We start from the raw sequence: 15682 nt of genomic DNA on the forward strand, positions 1-15682 counted from the left end.
AGCCCAGGGCTAAGAGGGCAGCCAGAGTCCTTCGCAGCTCAGGAGGAGGACGGCACAGTTAGACCACACTCTGCCCGCCCAGGGAGCCTGCCTCCTTGGGTTGCTTTCCCCCTTGCCCAGTTATTTCACACAGCAGCCCCAGCAACACAGCTGTGCTGGGTGCTGCACAGCCGCCTTCCCTGGGCCCGCTCAGGTGAGGAGGGGTGAAGCCTCTCCTGGGTGCTTGCTTCTCATACACTCCCAGCTGCCGCCTCCCTCGGTCTGGCCTCCCTCCTTTCGCTCCTGACTCTTCGGCGTGCCCGCCCCACTTGGCCAGGGCCCCTTCAGGGCACCTCACTGCATTCTGCCAGCCCCTTTTCCCCCTGCTTCTGGGCCTAGCTCAACCTTCCTCACCAGGCCTCACCTCACAGGTTCTGCTGGGGCCAGGGACTGGCCGTGTCACTTGCGGGAGCCCGTGGAGGCAGTCTGTGGTAGGGGTCTCCGTGGGCGACATATGGGTGGGATGCCAGGGCAGCAAGGCAGATGTTTGTGCGACAGCAGGGAGGCTGCAGGGCTGGACCAGGAGCTTGTGTGGGGAGCGGGAGGGGGAGTGCAGGGAGAGGAGGCTGGGCTATGCTGAGGCCTGAGAGGGTGGGGACTGAGTCTGTAGGGAGGGGCAGGAAGAGGCGGGCTTGTGTTGTCTGAGCTGTGCCGCGGGCATCAGGGAGTGGGTGGAGGCGACTGGAAAGGAGCCCATGCCTCTCTCCTGCATCCTTTGATGTCCGTCTTCCTACATCCAGGCAGGAGCCAGGCTGGTCTCCAACCTGCTGCTCACCATGCAGGAAAGACACTCACTGCCCGCTGAGAGCCCGTGTGCTCTCTCACCTTTCCAGAGCCCTGGCCACTGGGCTATGGACTAGTGCTGGCCAACTGGCTGCAGCTGGAAGTGGCCTGTGTCACTTCTGGATGGAAGGTATAAGTTCACTAGGCCCCTCTCCCCTTGCCACGGTGACCGGTGATTGGCCGGATGGTGGTTCTTCTGGCAGCCTGGGCCCCCGAGACACCAGATGAAGCAGAGCCCTGCCCCTTGCATCCTGCTTCTCCCACTGCACTGGGCATATGACATGGTTGTCATGTGAAGTCACTAAAGTCTGGGGCTGATTGCCCGCCCAGAGTTAGTTTACTCCCCAAATGCCCACAATAGCCAGGGCTGGGCCAGGCTGAAGCCAGGAATCTGGATCTCACTCCAGGTGTCTTAGTGGGTGGCAGAGACCCAAGTACTTGAGTTACCACCTGCTGCCTTCCCAGGGTGCAGATCAGCAGGAAACTGTGCTCATAAGCTGAGCCAGGACTTGAACCAAGGATTGGATGTTGGTGTCCCAGGAATCTTTTTTTTTTTTTTTAAGTTTATTTATTTATTTGAAAGTCACAGTTACAGAGTGAGAGGGAGACAGAGAGGTCTTCCATCTGCTGGTTCACTCCCCAAATGACTGCAATAGTCAGGGATGGGCCAGGCCGAAGCCAGGAGCCAGGAGCTTCTTCTGGGTCTCCCACGTAGGTGGCAGGGCCCAAAGCACTTGGGTCATCTTCCACTGCTTTCCCAGGCCATTAGCAGGGAGCTGGATTGGAGGTGGAGCAGCCAGGACTGCAACCGGTGCCCATATGGGATGCTGGCACCACAGGTGTAGGTTTTACTCACTATGCCACAACACCGGCCCCACAAGCAGCATCTTAACTGCTGTGCCAAATGTGGGCCCCAAGGAGGTGGCTTTTAAACTATAGTCTCCTCCGGGTGAGGCAGCCTTGCCAACAGGGCATGGGAGTGTTTTAGCAGTAAGAGGGAAGAGAATAGGCCAGAGTCTGCTCTGAAGGTGAGATAATAAATTGAAGCTGCAAAAGCCCCCAAAACTCAAAGGCTCCCCATTCTCCTGCATCTCCCTTTCTTGTTTTTCTCTTTCTCTTATTCTGTTCTCCCAGACCCCAACTTCCCTGCCTTCACTATGGCAGGTATATGTGCCAGGGATGTAGCAAGTGCCTTGTTCAGTCCCCACCAACCCTGGGAGACAGATGTGGCCATGCCCATTTTACAGACCAAGTGGCAGAGGCTGAAAGAGGTTAGGAGACCTACTCCAGGTCACCAGCCAGCAAGTGGTCATGGCCTGGAGCTTGTCCTGCCCTCTCTGCTCCACAGGAACCAGGAGCCAGGCTTGTGCCGTGTGGCCCTGACTGGGCAGGAGGCTGATCCTTTCCTGCCTCATGGCTTTTCTCCCTGCTAGGCTGGGAATTATGCAGTGGAAGAAGCCATGGCCCTAGGACCAAGCTGGTCCCCAGGAGCCCTGGGCCTCTGCACTGGTGACGGAAGGCCACGCAGTGCTGAGCTGTAAATGACCAACCGGCATCAGCCTGTTTTGCTGCCGGTCCAGTGTGTCTACCAGCACCTCAAAGAAAGTAAAAGTGTAAAGGGGTCAGGCAGTCACTCAGGCCTAATGACCTGCTGACGATGTAATTTCTGTCATTACGTTCCAATAAATGCAAAGCAGCAAGGCCCAATTGCAGCCCAGTGAGCTCCAGGAAGGAGCCAAGGGCATGAACCTGCCTTTGTGGAGTGCCCACCATTGCCAATGTGGTCACCCATGATGCTCCAGTGGCCCACAGCAGCCTCTGCAGAGGTAGGGTTGATGGCTGCTCCAACTGCCTTGCTGAGTGCACTGTGGCTCCTGAAGTTCAGAAACACAGCCAAGGTCACACGGCAGGTGCATGGGGAGCTGGAGTTGGAACACAGGGCTCACTGACCCCAAAACCCACATTTCTACCCAGCCCTCTGTACATGCAATGGTCTGGTGAGGTGGGAGGGGGAGGCCAGGGCCAACCAGCTCCCAGGAGGTGGTTGGGGCTTTCTAAGCCCCTTGTTGCAGCCTGCTTGGAAGTGCCTTTCTGGGACTGTGGTCAATACTCTAGGCAATGTCTGAGCATCCTGCCATGCTGCCCAAGGTCCCCATTCTGGTCTCTAATGCTCCAGGCTTATGACCTGCAGAGGGTGAAGAGAGGCTGAGGTGAGGAGGCCAGGCTCCCTGGGGAGCAGTCAGCCACCTGGCTTTAGGTTTCTGGAACTGCTTCTTGACTCCAGGACGGATCTGGCAAATTGCAGGTCAATGAGCTCCTAGTTTGGGTGTGGGATGCTGGTGGGTGGAGGGTGTGTGGAGGGTTCCCAGCCTCAGCAAGACCCTATGTTTCTGGCAGACAGACCATGGTTCCTCTCCTGCTGCCTCCCTGCTGGGCCCTGGACGGCTTGCCCAGCCAGAATAGTTTCTAGAACAGTGCTTCCTCTTAGCACTTCCACAGAGGTCCCCGAGGAGGAGGAGGAGGGAAGAAGTGAGAAAATGCCCCCTCCCCTTCCTGGAGACCAGGAAAGGGCAGTTTTGTGGATTCATGAATCCGAGCCACAAGCAGATCAGAGAGGGCACCATCTCTTAAGCACCTACCATGCTGAGAAGCCCATCTAGACCTTGACATCTGTGTTTTTATTACCTTAATTAAAGTATATTTCACGTATGTGTAATTCACTTGTTTCATGTGCATAGTCCAATGAATTCCTAGGCAATTTACTAAGTTGTGCAACCATCACCACAGATCAGTTCTGGAATATTCCCATTACTCCAATAAGGTCCCTCATGTCCATTTACTATTCATCCTCATTTTGCCCCTATTCCAGGCAACAGCAATATATTTTGTGCCTGTATATTCATTTGCCTTTTCTTTTTTTTTAAAAAAAAAGATTTATTTATTTGAGTTACACAAAGAAGGAGAGGTGTGTGTGTGGGGGGGTCTTCCATCCATTGGTTCACTCCCCAGTTGGCCACAACAGCCAGGAGCTTCTTCCGGGTCTCCCACGTGGGTACAGGGACCCAAGGACATGGGCCATCTTCTACTGCTTTCCCAGGCCATAACAGAGAGTTGGATCGGAAGTGGAGCAGCCGGGACTTGAACTGGCACCCATATAAGACGCTGGCACTGCAGGAGGCAGCTTTAGCTACTACGCCACAGCGCCGGCCTCCATTTATCTTTTCTGAACATTTCATGTAGATGGGATGAAAAAAGGTGCTTTGGTCTGGCTTCTCTTACTTAGATAGTGTCTTGGAGGCTCACCTCTGGCACAGCATGTATTAGTATTCCTTTTTGTTGCTCAGTAGTATTCCATCACATGCCTTACACCATTTTGTCTATTGCTCTCTGAGCATTCCCACTTTTCAGACAAGAAACTGAGAGTCACAGTGATCAAGTAACTCACCCAAGGGCGTGGGGCTACCTACCACATTTCAGCAGGTCGAGGAAGCACAGTTTCTCAACGCTTTTGTGTTTCTGAAGCTGGGATCCATCTTGTACTCAATGGCTTGTCATGGCTTATTTGGCAGCATTTCCCCCTCTCTATAGTACATAAATAATAGTATATCTTATTATCAAAGGCATCTTACATTTGATGAAAGCTGGTGTCAAGTGTCTGATCCTCCCTTAGAGTTCACCCTTGTGTTAGGACTCTTGGTTGCAAGTGGCAGTAATTCAACTCAAAAGAAACTGATTGGCTCAGTCATTGGGAAGGATCCTGGAAAGACATTGCAGAAGCTCTAAAAGGGGGACCAGCTGTGTTAGATCTCAGTCCATCTTTTATCTCTGCTCATCTTTGCCAAAACACTCTCTCCCTCCATGGGGCAACACCAACCTAATATCCCTGGGAGTAAAACAGCCTAGAAGATAGCTCTTACTACCTCTGTGCATCAGTCCCAGGGAAGATTCTGATTGGCACAGCTTGGATCACATGCCTATCTCTGTCCAATCACCATGGACTAGGGAAAGGGTTACCATGGTGGTCCAGTCCTACTGACATGTGCTTCCCTGTGACCAGAAAACCTGTTATCAGAAGTGGGGTAGGAGATGGGTGGCGAACACCACCAGGCCCTTGAGGCCCTAAAATGTGGCAGCACTTAACTGTCACAAAAACATGGAAAACCAAGGTGGTCTTTGGAAAGAAGATCTGGATCCAAACCCTATGGTTTTTTACTGTGTTGTGAGGTAATATTCTAAAGAGGTTAATTATACCTCTAAAAACTATGTTCTTTGAAGGATTTAATAAAGCACTGAAATATGCATGTAATATACTAGATGTAATTATGTTTAAACTTCTCATCAAGTAAAGATTTGTTTGCAGACAGTTCTTTAATAGAAACATGAAAAAGCTTTTAGGAGAATAAACCTGTGAAATTACCATGTTGAATTTAAGCCCCAAAGTATGGGCTTGCATTTAGCTCTGGCTTCAAATCGTTTAATGTCTCTTCTGTGCCCTCCCAAAAAATCTGGTTCCTTCCAGCCTCCACCTCTGTGCTCAGTTTCCCTTTGTTTGAATCCCTCCCTCCCCTTTCCTTGTATCCAGATGCTACCCTCAATTTAACACCATTGTCTCGGCAGAGTCTCCCCTAATATGCCATCTGAAAGCACTTTCTCCTCTTCTGGATTCCCACGGCCCTCTTGCTAGGACCAGTTATATGGCATACATCAGAAAAGACCTTTTTTTTTTTTTTTTTTTTTTTTTTTTAAGATTTATTTATTTATTTGAAAGAGTTACATAGAGAAAGGAGAGGCAGAGAGAGAGAGAGAAAGAGGTCTTCCATCTGATGGTTCACTCCTCAAATGGCCGCAATGGCTGGAGCTGCACTGATCCGAAGCCAGGAGCCAGGAGCTTCTTCCTGGTCTCTCATGTGGGTGCAGGGGCCCAAGGACCTGGACCATCTTCTTCCTTTTTTTTTTTGACAGGCAGAGTGGACAGTGAGAGAGAGAGACAGAGAGAAAGGTCTTCCTTTGCCGTTGGTTCACCCTCCAATGGCCGCCACGGCCGGCACGCTGCAGCCAGCGCACCATGCTGATCCGAAGCCAGGAGCCAGGTGCTTCTCCTGGTCTCCCATGGGGTGCAGGGCCCAAGCACTTGGGCCATCCTCCACTGCACTCCTGGGCCACAGCAGAGAGCTGGCCTGAAAGAGGGGCAACCAGGACAGAATCCGGCGCCCTGACCGGGACTAGAACCCGGTGTGCTGGCGCCGCAAGGCAGAGGATTAGCCTGTTGAGCCACGGCACCGGCTGGACCATCTTCTACTGCTTTCCCAGGCTATGACAGAGAGCTGGATCAGAAGTGGAGCAGCCAGGCCTCGAACCAGCACCCACATGGGATGCCGGCACTTCAGGCCAGGGCATTAACCCACTGCACCATAGTGCCGGCCCCCAGGAAAGACCTTTTAACATGGGTGTGTGTTTGGTACAGTGGTTAAGACCCGGCTTGTGATGTCCACAGCTCATATCAGAAAGCCTGATTGAGTCCTGCCTCTGCTCCACATTCCAGCTTCGAGGGGCTGGCACTGTGGCATAGTGGGTAAGGCTGGACCTGCAGTGCCAGCGTCCTTTGAGTGCCGGTTCTGGTCCTGGCTGCTCCACTTCCGATCCAGCTCTCTGCTGGTGCCCCTGGGAAAGCAGCTGAGGATGTCCCAGGAAATTGGGCCCCTGCATTCATGTGGGAGTTCTAGAAGAAGCTGCTGGCTCCTGGCTTCGGATTAGTTCAGCTTGGGCCACTGCGGCCATTTAGGGAATGAACCAGAGGGTGGAAGATTTCTCTCTCTCTCTCTCTTTCTCCCTCTCTCTGTAACTCTGCCTTTCAAATAAAATAAATAAATCTTAAAAAAAAAAAAAAAGAGCAAGCTTCAAGAGAGAGAGATATGCCAGTGTCAGAAGGTTCCATATTGTATGATCCCATTGCTAGGGCCTGTGGGAAAGGTAGAACTGTAAGGATAGAGAACAGAATGTTACTACCAAGGTTAGAATTTGGGAAGAGAGTTCAGTTAAAAGGGAAGAGGGGGCCAGTGTTTGTATTACTCAGCTTTCTGTCACTATAACTAAAATATCTGAGAACTACTTTAAAAAAGGTTTAGGGGCTAGCTAGCACTATGGCATGGTAGGTAACGCTGTCCCCTGCAGTGCTGGCATCCCATATGGGCACTGGTTTGAGTACCGGCTGCTCCACTTCCAATCCAGCTCCCTGCTAATGCACCTGGGAAAGTGAGAGACCCAGATGAAGCTCTTGGCTCCTGGCTTCGGCCTGGCCCAGCCCTGGCTGTTGCGGTCATTTGGGGAATGATCCAGTAGATAGAAGATCTCTTTCTGTTTCTGCCTCTCCCTCTCTGTAACTCTGCCTTTCAGATAAATAATAAATATTTAAAAACAAAAAAAAGGTTTATTTCACTTTGTGGTTTGGGAGATTCACAGTCCAAGACTGGGTGGCCATGTGAGAGCACTGAATGGTGGAACATGTACAGAGAAAGGGTCACATGGCAGCCAGGAAGCAGAGACAGGAACACTATGAACATCTACCCTCTCTGTGGTCTCTCCTAATAAAGCCATCACGATTTGATTATGGGGGCCCCACCCTAGCAACTTAGTCCAATACACTCACTTCTTAAAGGCTCCACCATCAGACACCATAATTGGATCAAGCCTTTATGCTCTACCCATTTGCTTATGATTTTGGGATTTTTTTAAAATGTTGTGCCACTTCTTTCTTCTTCTTTTAAAAATTTATTTATTTGAAAGGCAGAGTTACAGAGAGGCAGAGGCAGAGAAAGAGAGAGGTCTTCCATCCACTGGTTCACTCCCTAATTGGCTGCAATGGCCAGAGCTGCGCCAACCCGAAGCCAGGAGCCAGGGGCTTCTGGAAGAAGCCTCCCACGCAGGTGCAGGGGCCCAGGGACTTGGGCCATCTTCTACTGCTTTCGCAGGCCATAGCAGAGAGCTGCATTAGAAGTAGAGCAGCCATGGCCGGCGCTGCAGCTCACTTGGCTAATCATCGGCCTGCAGTGCTGGCACCCCGGGTTCTAGTCCCGGTTGGGGCGCCGGATTCTGTCCCAGTTGCTCCTCTTCCAGTCTAGCTCTCTGCTGTGGCCCGGGAGTGCAGTGGAGGATGGCCCAAGTCCTTGGGCCCTGCACCCACATGGGAGTCCAGAAGGAAGCGCCTGACTCCTGGCTTCGGATCAACGCAGTGCGCCAGCACTGGTGACCATTTGAGGGGTGAACCAACGGAAAAGGAAGACCTTTCTCTCTGTCTCTCTCTCTCACTGTCCACTCTGCCTGTCAAAAAAAAAAAAAAAAAAAGAAAAGAAAAAAAAATTATGACAATTTATTGACCCAGTAACCGAACAATGCAGAGGTGGAGCAAGTTCCCCAATGCTCGTGACAACAGAGATAGAACATGGTTAGCTGAGGGCTGGGAAAGGTGGCCAGGGACAAAGGGCTCAAGTGACTCAAGCCTGGCGTACAAAAGAACATACCTGGAACAAAACGCCCCCACTACTCAAAAACAAGATAGAAAAATTCACAGCAAAACAGGATGCAGCTACACCTGGACCTGCCCAGCCACCTGGCCCCATCCAGCTCCAGAAACCAACTCCCCAGCAATGAGAAGGTCGCTGGTGACTAACTGACACATTTGCTAAACTCTACCAACTTCCCCTGGCCCAAGTGATATAAACCTGGCAACTTCCCCTAACCGACTTTTGCCCAGGAGCTCCTCTCACTGTGGGAGCTTTCCTGTGCTTCAATAAAACTTTGCTTTCTCTTTTGGCTTAATAAACCTTCCTTCCTGTTCTTCCTGTTCACCCTCCATTACCTCTGTGCCTTTCTTTCTTTTTTTCTTAAAGCCTTTTTCTTTCTTTTCTTTTCTTTTTTAAGATTTGTTTATTTACTTGAAAGGCAGAGTTACAGAGGCAGAGAGAGAGAGAAAGAGAGAGGTCTTCCATCTACTGATTCACTCCCCAAATGGCCACAGCGTTAGGAGCTGGGACAATCCAAAGCCAGGAGCCAGGAGCGTCTTCCAGGTCTCCCACATGGGCGTAAGGGCCCAAAGACTTGGGCCATCTTCTACTGCTATCCCAGACCACAGCAGAGAGCTGGATCAGAAGTGGAGCAGCCGGGACTCGTCCATATGGGAGGCCAACATTGCAGGCGCGGCTTTACCCGCTATGCCACAGCGCCGGCCCCCACACCTCATTCTTAGTCACGGGACACAAACCAGAATGACTAGAACCACAGACTCCTGCAAGAGTGATGTCATTAGTGCTGGGGCTACTTTCTGTTTTGGCTCTTGCCACATATGTCTGTCAGTTTCAATCACATGTGATTTCCTCGGTTAAGAGGGGCTATCACAGTTCAGGTCTCACACCTGTAGTCAACACCATCTTGATGGAGAAAGACATCTTTTTTTAAAAAAAAAAAAAGATGTATTTATTTATTTGGAAGGCAGAACAATAGATAGAAAGAGGGGGTGAGACACAGAGAGAAAGACTTTCCATGTACTGGTTATACTTAAATAGCCCTAAAGGCCAGTTCTGGGTCAGGTCAAAGGTAGGATCCAGGAACTCCACCCTGGTCTCCCACACCAGGGGCCCATGGACTTGGGCCATTCTCCATTGCCTTCCCAGGCTCATCAGCAGGAAGCTGGATCAAAATTTTGGCACAGCGGGTGAAGCTGCCTCCTGTGATGACGGCATCCCGTATGAGCACTAGCTCCCTGCTAATGCACCTGAGAATGCAGTGAAAGATGGTCCAAGTGCTTGTGGGAGATCCAGATGGAGTTCCAGGTCCCTGGAATTGGCCTGGCCCAGCCATTGTAGCCATTTGGGGAGTGACCCCGCAAAAGGAGGATCTTTCTCTCTGTGTCTCTCCCTCTCTCTGTAACTCTACCTTTCAAATAAATAAATAAATAAATAACCCTTAAAAGAAAGAAAAGAAACAGAAAGTCAGGACTGGGACCGGTATCTGACGTGGGATGCCAAAACTGCAAGTGGCGACTTAACCTTCTGTGCCACAGCTCCAGGTCCAAGAGAAATAACTTTTTTATCCTAACACTTGAAAAAAATTCTGAGATTCTTTTCTTATTAGACCTGTTCAGTTTAAAGGCCTTACTCCTGAACCATTCTTTGGGGTTAAGAGAATTTACCTATCAGCTTGGCCTAGGGTCATGGAGAGAGGGATTCAGGGTTGGCTCAACTCTCATTCTGAGTCCTGCTTTTTGTTTTTCTGCCTCTAATCTGATTTCCATAGATTCAACTTTTGTCTAGAAGTTAGATCCTAATCATGGTCACAAAATAACTGCTGTGGCCCTATTCTTCTTCAGCCATGCAGGTGGAGTGTGTGTGTGTACACACAGAAGGTCTTTGGGAGCTGTCTCAGAAGGGAGAAAAATTTACTTTTCCCTATGCATCCCTATCTAATGTCTTCCCCTGAGCCAATGATCATGTCCTGACAAGTGAATTATGGGTCAACCTTCGTCCTAAGCCACACTGTCCACCTTGAGAACCTAGAGAGAAACCAGCTTTTCAAAGCACTTGAACTACAGGGAAATGAATGGCATCCAATAAAAACTGGGGCAGACAGAGGCTGGCACTGTGGCACAATGAGTTAATCCTGTCTGTGGCGCCGGCATCCCATTTGGGCACCAGTTCAAGTCCCAGCTGCTCCTCTTCCAATCCAGCTCTCTGCTATGGCCTGGGAAAGCAGAAGAAGATGACCCAAGTCCTTGGGCCCTTGCACCCACGTGGGAGACCAGGAAGAAGCTCCTGGCTCCTGGCTTCAGATCGGTGCAACTCCAGCCATTGCGGCCATTTGGGGGTGGATGGAAGACCTTTCTCTCTATCTCTCCCTCTCACTGTCTGTAACTCTCTCTCATTTAAATAAAATCTTAAAATTTTATTAAAACATCTTAAAAACCTGGGCAGATACAACAGGAAGGGAGGATGTATTCTGAGAAAAGGACCACAATGGTCTCCATGAGGCTCTACTATACCTGTTGCTATAAAACTCCACTTTAATTTTGGTGGCACAAACAAGCATTTTTTAATATTGATGCTTCTGTGGGTCAGGACTTTAGGAAAAAACCAATGGGGAGTTTGCTTCCACTTCAGGGCATCTGGGGCCTCTGTTGAGAAGACTTGCAGGTTACTGGTGACCCCCAGCTAGGGGCTGGAATCACTTGAGCCTCAGTCACTCTCATGCCCTTTCCCTGGACTGGGGAAACCAAAGACTCAGGCAGGCCATGGACTGTCCACCCAGGGCCTCTCTGAGCAGCCAGACTTCCTGTTTGCAGGCTCTGGACTGCAGCTCACAAGCTGGAAGCTGCACAGAGCATCACCACTGTGCATTCTGCTAGTGGCACAGGCCCATCCAGAGGGGATGGCAGCAGGATTCTTGAGTGGCATGGTTCTAGAAGCAAACATGGGATGGCAGAATTGCTGCAGTACTCTAAACACTGCCGAAATTAAATCTCCTCCCAGCATGGGGGATTCCAGTAAAGGTCCAGGCTCCTGTCTTGGCCCTGCTCAGCCTCAGCTGTTGAGGGCATTTGTGAGTGACCCAACAGACAGGCACTCTCTTTGCCTTTCAAATAAAACAGAATAATTTGTAAAAATAGAAGAAAAAAAAATGTTTGTTTGTTTCCTTCCCAGATTGGTGGTCAAGGGCTCAAAGTCCTTGGAAATGGATTTTTTTTTTAAAAAAGATTTATTTATTTATTTATTTGAAAGGCAGATACAGGGGGCAGGAGGAGAGAGGGGGAGGGGGAGGTGGGGATGGGGAGAAGGAAAGGAGACAGGGAGAGAGGGAGAGGGAGAGAGAGTGAAAGGAGGGAGGGAAAGAGAGATCTTTCATCTGCTGTTTTATTCCTCAAATGGCTACAACAGCCAGGGCTGGGCCAGGCTGAAGCCAGGAGCCAGGAGCTTCTTCCGGGTCTCCCAAGTGGGTGCAGGGTTCCCAAGCACTTGGACCATCTTCTGCTGCTTTCCCAGGCATATTAGCAAGGAGCTGGATCAGAAGTAGAGCTGCTGGGACTCAAACCGGCACCCATATAGGATGCTGGCTCTTGCAGGCGGAGGCTTAACCTTCTATGCCACAGCACCAGCCTCTGCAAACTGATTTTTAAAAAATTCAAGAATATTTGACCCAGTAGTCCCTGTTTGGGACACCCACATTCCATATGAGAGTACATGGGTTCAAGTCTTGGCTTCACTTCCAATTCTAGTCTCCTGCTAATATACTAGAAAGCAGAAGTGATGGTTCAAAGTGACTGGGTCCTTGCCACCCACATGGGGAACATGCACTGAGTTCTGGGCTCTGGGTTCTGGCCCTAGTCTAGGCCCTTGCAAGCCTTTGAGGAATGAACCAGTGGATTGTAACTGGTATGTCTGTAACTCTCTCTCTTTTCTGTGTGTGTGTGTGTGTGTGTCTGCCTCTTAAGTAAATAAAAATAAATTTTAAGTGGCATCATGCAATGTACCATGAACTTATCTGTGCCAGTCCTGGTTTGTTGTTAATATCTTTTTCCTGTCGTAGCAAGTGTTTCATAAAGGGTGAACTATGTGCTACCAGTAGTACTCAGGCTTATGTAGGTCATACTTGGATGAAAGGTTTTGACCTTAAGTCTTAAGTATTTTATTTATGCATATGAAAAAAATATAATCAGCTCATTACAGGCGCAATAGCCTAGGACAGGGTTAAATTTAATTAGGTAAAAAGTAGAAAGTCAAATTAAAGAAACATGCTATATAAATAATTTTGATTGTGGACTAGAGCAACAGAATTCTCTGTAGCAAGTCCAGACTGCAGTGCAAGCTGCTCTTGCACTCGGCCCTTATGACCCAGCAGCTCCAACAACATGTGAAGTGTCTTTGGCAAATGAGGTGCAGTATGGAGCCTCTGGCAGGCACTGGCAGGGGAATCAAAGCACAGGCCTCCGGGGATTTGGAGCAGATCCACAGCTTGTTCCACAGATAACTGCTTTGGGGCTTGCTGCTGGTACCTGGAAGAAACATAACATACCATTGTGTGTTCCTCCCCCCTCCCATTTTATTGGGAAGCTGAGAGACAGAGACAGAGACAAAGAAAGATCTTCCATCTGCTAGTTCACTTCCCAAATGCCCACAACAGCCAGGGCTGGACCAGGCTGAAGCCACAAGCCCAAGATTCAATTTAGATTTTCCACATGGGTGGTAGGGACTCAAATACCTAAATCATCACCTGTTGCGTCCCAGGGTGTGGGTTAGCAGGAAGCTGGATTGGAAGCGGAGGCAAGACTCAAGCATTTCAGAGCCTGCATTGTGGCACAGCAGATAAAGCCATCTCCTGCGATGCCAGCATCCCGTGTGGGCACTGATTCGTGTCCAAAGCATTCTGATACTGGATGCAAATGTCCTGAGCAATGTCTTCACTGTGGGCTAAATGCCGCCCCACACTGTGTGTTCTCTCACCCACCAAGCCGTGGCACTGATAAGATGCATATTGCGGCTGAGAGCCTGGGCTGGGCAGGGTCAGAGGCACCGTCAATTGTGCGAGCAGTGGCTCAGGCGCCCTCCTCCATGGCGCCTGCTTCATTGCTTCTTCTCCTTCAATAGAAAGTTCCTTATGATCAGTTGACTGAGGAAGAAAAAAAAATCAGGCTTGGTTTTCAGATGGCTCCGTGTGATATGCCAGCCTCAACAGAAGGTGGACAGCTGCAGCCCTGCAGCCCCACTCCAGGTGGCCCTGAAGCACAGTGGTAACAGAAAAATTCTCCTAGTGGGCACATCTGTCTATCCACTTTGTCTGGAATGAGAACAGGCCAGAAGCAGGGCTCTGCATGGATGCATCGGCAGGGAGATAGAAGGAATGTGATTGGAAGATTGCAGACAAGGAGGCCTGGGAGACAGGATGTTTATGGATCTCTCCAAGTGAGCATGGAATGTGAAGGTAATTGTGTGCCAGGTGAATGCTCACCAAAGGATCCCACTGTAAAGGAGATTCTTGACAAGCACATGAACAAAACAAGTTCTAGAGAGGTCAAGCAGCCTCTTTTCCGTCACCCCAGCCACTTGCTCAGTAGGCCCAGGGAACAAAGTGGTCATGTTGGTCAGGTTGGAGGCCATGCATGAGTTCAACAATATGGGCTTCCTCCACCCAGGCTGACTTGGCCACCTACCAAGTACCTAATCTGCCAACAGCAGAGACCAGTGCGGAGCCTTCGATGTGGCCTGATGGAGACCCAGCCAGTCACCCTGTAACAAGGGAGTTACACTATTCTCTTTCCATCAAGAAAAGGCCAAGGATTAGTCCTTAGCAAATCGCAGTCTTGATATGGATTTGCCTTCCTTGCTCATGTTTCTAGCAGCAACACCACGCATGGGTTTACAGACAGCCTTACTCATTGTCCTAATATTCCACACAACACTGCTTCTGCTCAAGGAAGTTGCTTCTCATCAAAAGTGGAGCAGTAACAGCCTGAAGCCCCAGGAACAATTGGGACATGTGGTTAATAACATACCTGAAGGCCCAGAAGCAGTTGACCTTACAGAGATGTGGAATGACCAAGGGACACAGTTTCTGTTGGGGGTCAATGCTTTGAGGGAAGAAGTTCTGTCTTACAGGATACTGGAGATGCTTTGAAATGATAATTATTACATGTTGTATTTCCCTGTTAGTCACAATACGCAGACCTGGGAATCTAAGGGTGGAGTAGCTCCCTTCAGTATTATCACACCCTATAACCCCCTGGTTTCTGTAACAAAGTCCAGTCTGGAGACAGAAACCATAACAGTTGTTTTTACAGAGAAAAATGTAATATAAAGAATTGTTAAGGGGGCTGGCATTGTGGCACAGCAAGTTAAGATACTACTTGCGATGCCGGCATCCCATACCAGAGCACCAGTTCAATTCTCAGCTGTTCTGCTTCTGACCCAGCCCCTCTTAATATGCCTAGGAAAGCAATGGAAACGGCCCAAATGGTTGGGCCCTTGGCACCCATGCGGGAAGTTTGGATGGAATTCCAGGCTCCTGCCTTTGGCCAGGCTGAGCCCCAGTCATTGTGGCCATTTGGGGAATGAACCAAGGAATGGAAGATCTCTCTCATTTTCCCTCTCTCTCTGTTGTTCTGTGTTTCAAATTAAGTAAACAAATCTTTAAAAGGCGGGGAGGAGGGGGGCGGTACAGTGTAGAGATGGTGAAAAGTAAGTCCCCTCCCTCCCAGTCTCAAAAAAAAAAAAAAAAAAAAAAAGGCAGGAAATGGAACTGGCACAGGCCAATCCACAGATACAGCAAAGATCACAAGGCACCGATCCTGTCCCGGTTGCCCCTCTTCCAGGCCAGCTCTCTGCTGTGGCCAGGGAGTGCAGTGGAGGATGGCCCAAGTCCTTGGGCCCTGCACCCCATGGGAGACCAGGAGAAGCACCTGGCTCCTGCCATCGGATCAGCGCGGTGCGCCGGCGGCAGCGCGCCTACCGCGGCGGCCATTGGAGGGTGAACCAACGGCAAAGGAAGACCTTTCTCTCTGTCTCTCTCTCTCACTATCCACTCTGCCTGTCAAAAAAAAAAAAAAAAAAAAAAACCTAAGAAATATTTAATACACTTTAAAAAAAGAAATCTGGCTGGCACTGTGGCTCAACAGGCTAATCCTCTGCCTTGCGGTGCTGGCACACCAGGTTCTAGACCCGGTCGGGGCGCCGGATTCTGTCCCGGTTGCTCGTCTTCCAGTCCAGCTCTCTGCTGTGGGCAGGGAGTGCAGTGGAGGATGGCCCAAGTGCTTGGGCCCTGCACCCCATGGGAGACCAGGAGAAGCACCTGGCTCCTGGCTTCGGATCAGCGCGGTGTGCTG

Source organism: Lepus europaeus, chromosome 14 (genome assembly GCF_033115175.1).
Source record: "Lepus europaeus isolate LE1 chromosome 14, mLepTim1.pri, whole genome shotgun sequence".
Taxonomy (NCBI): domain Eukaryota; kingdom Metazoa; phylum Chordata; class Mammalia; order Lagomorpha; family Leporidae; genus Lepus; species Lepus europaeus.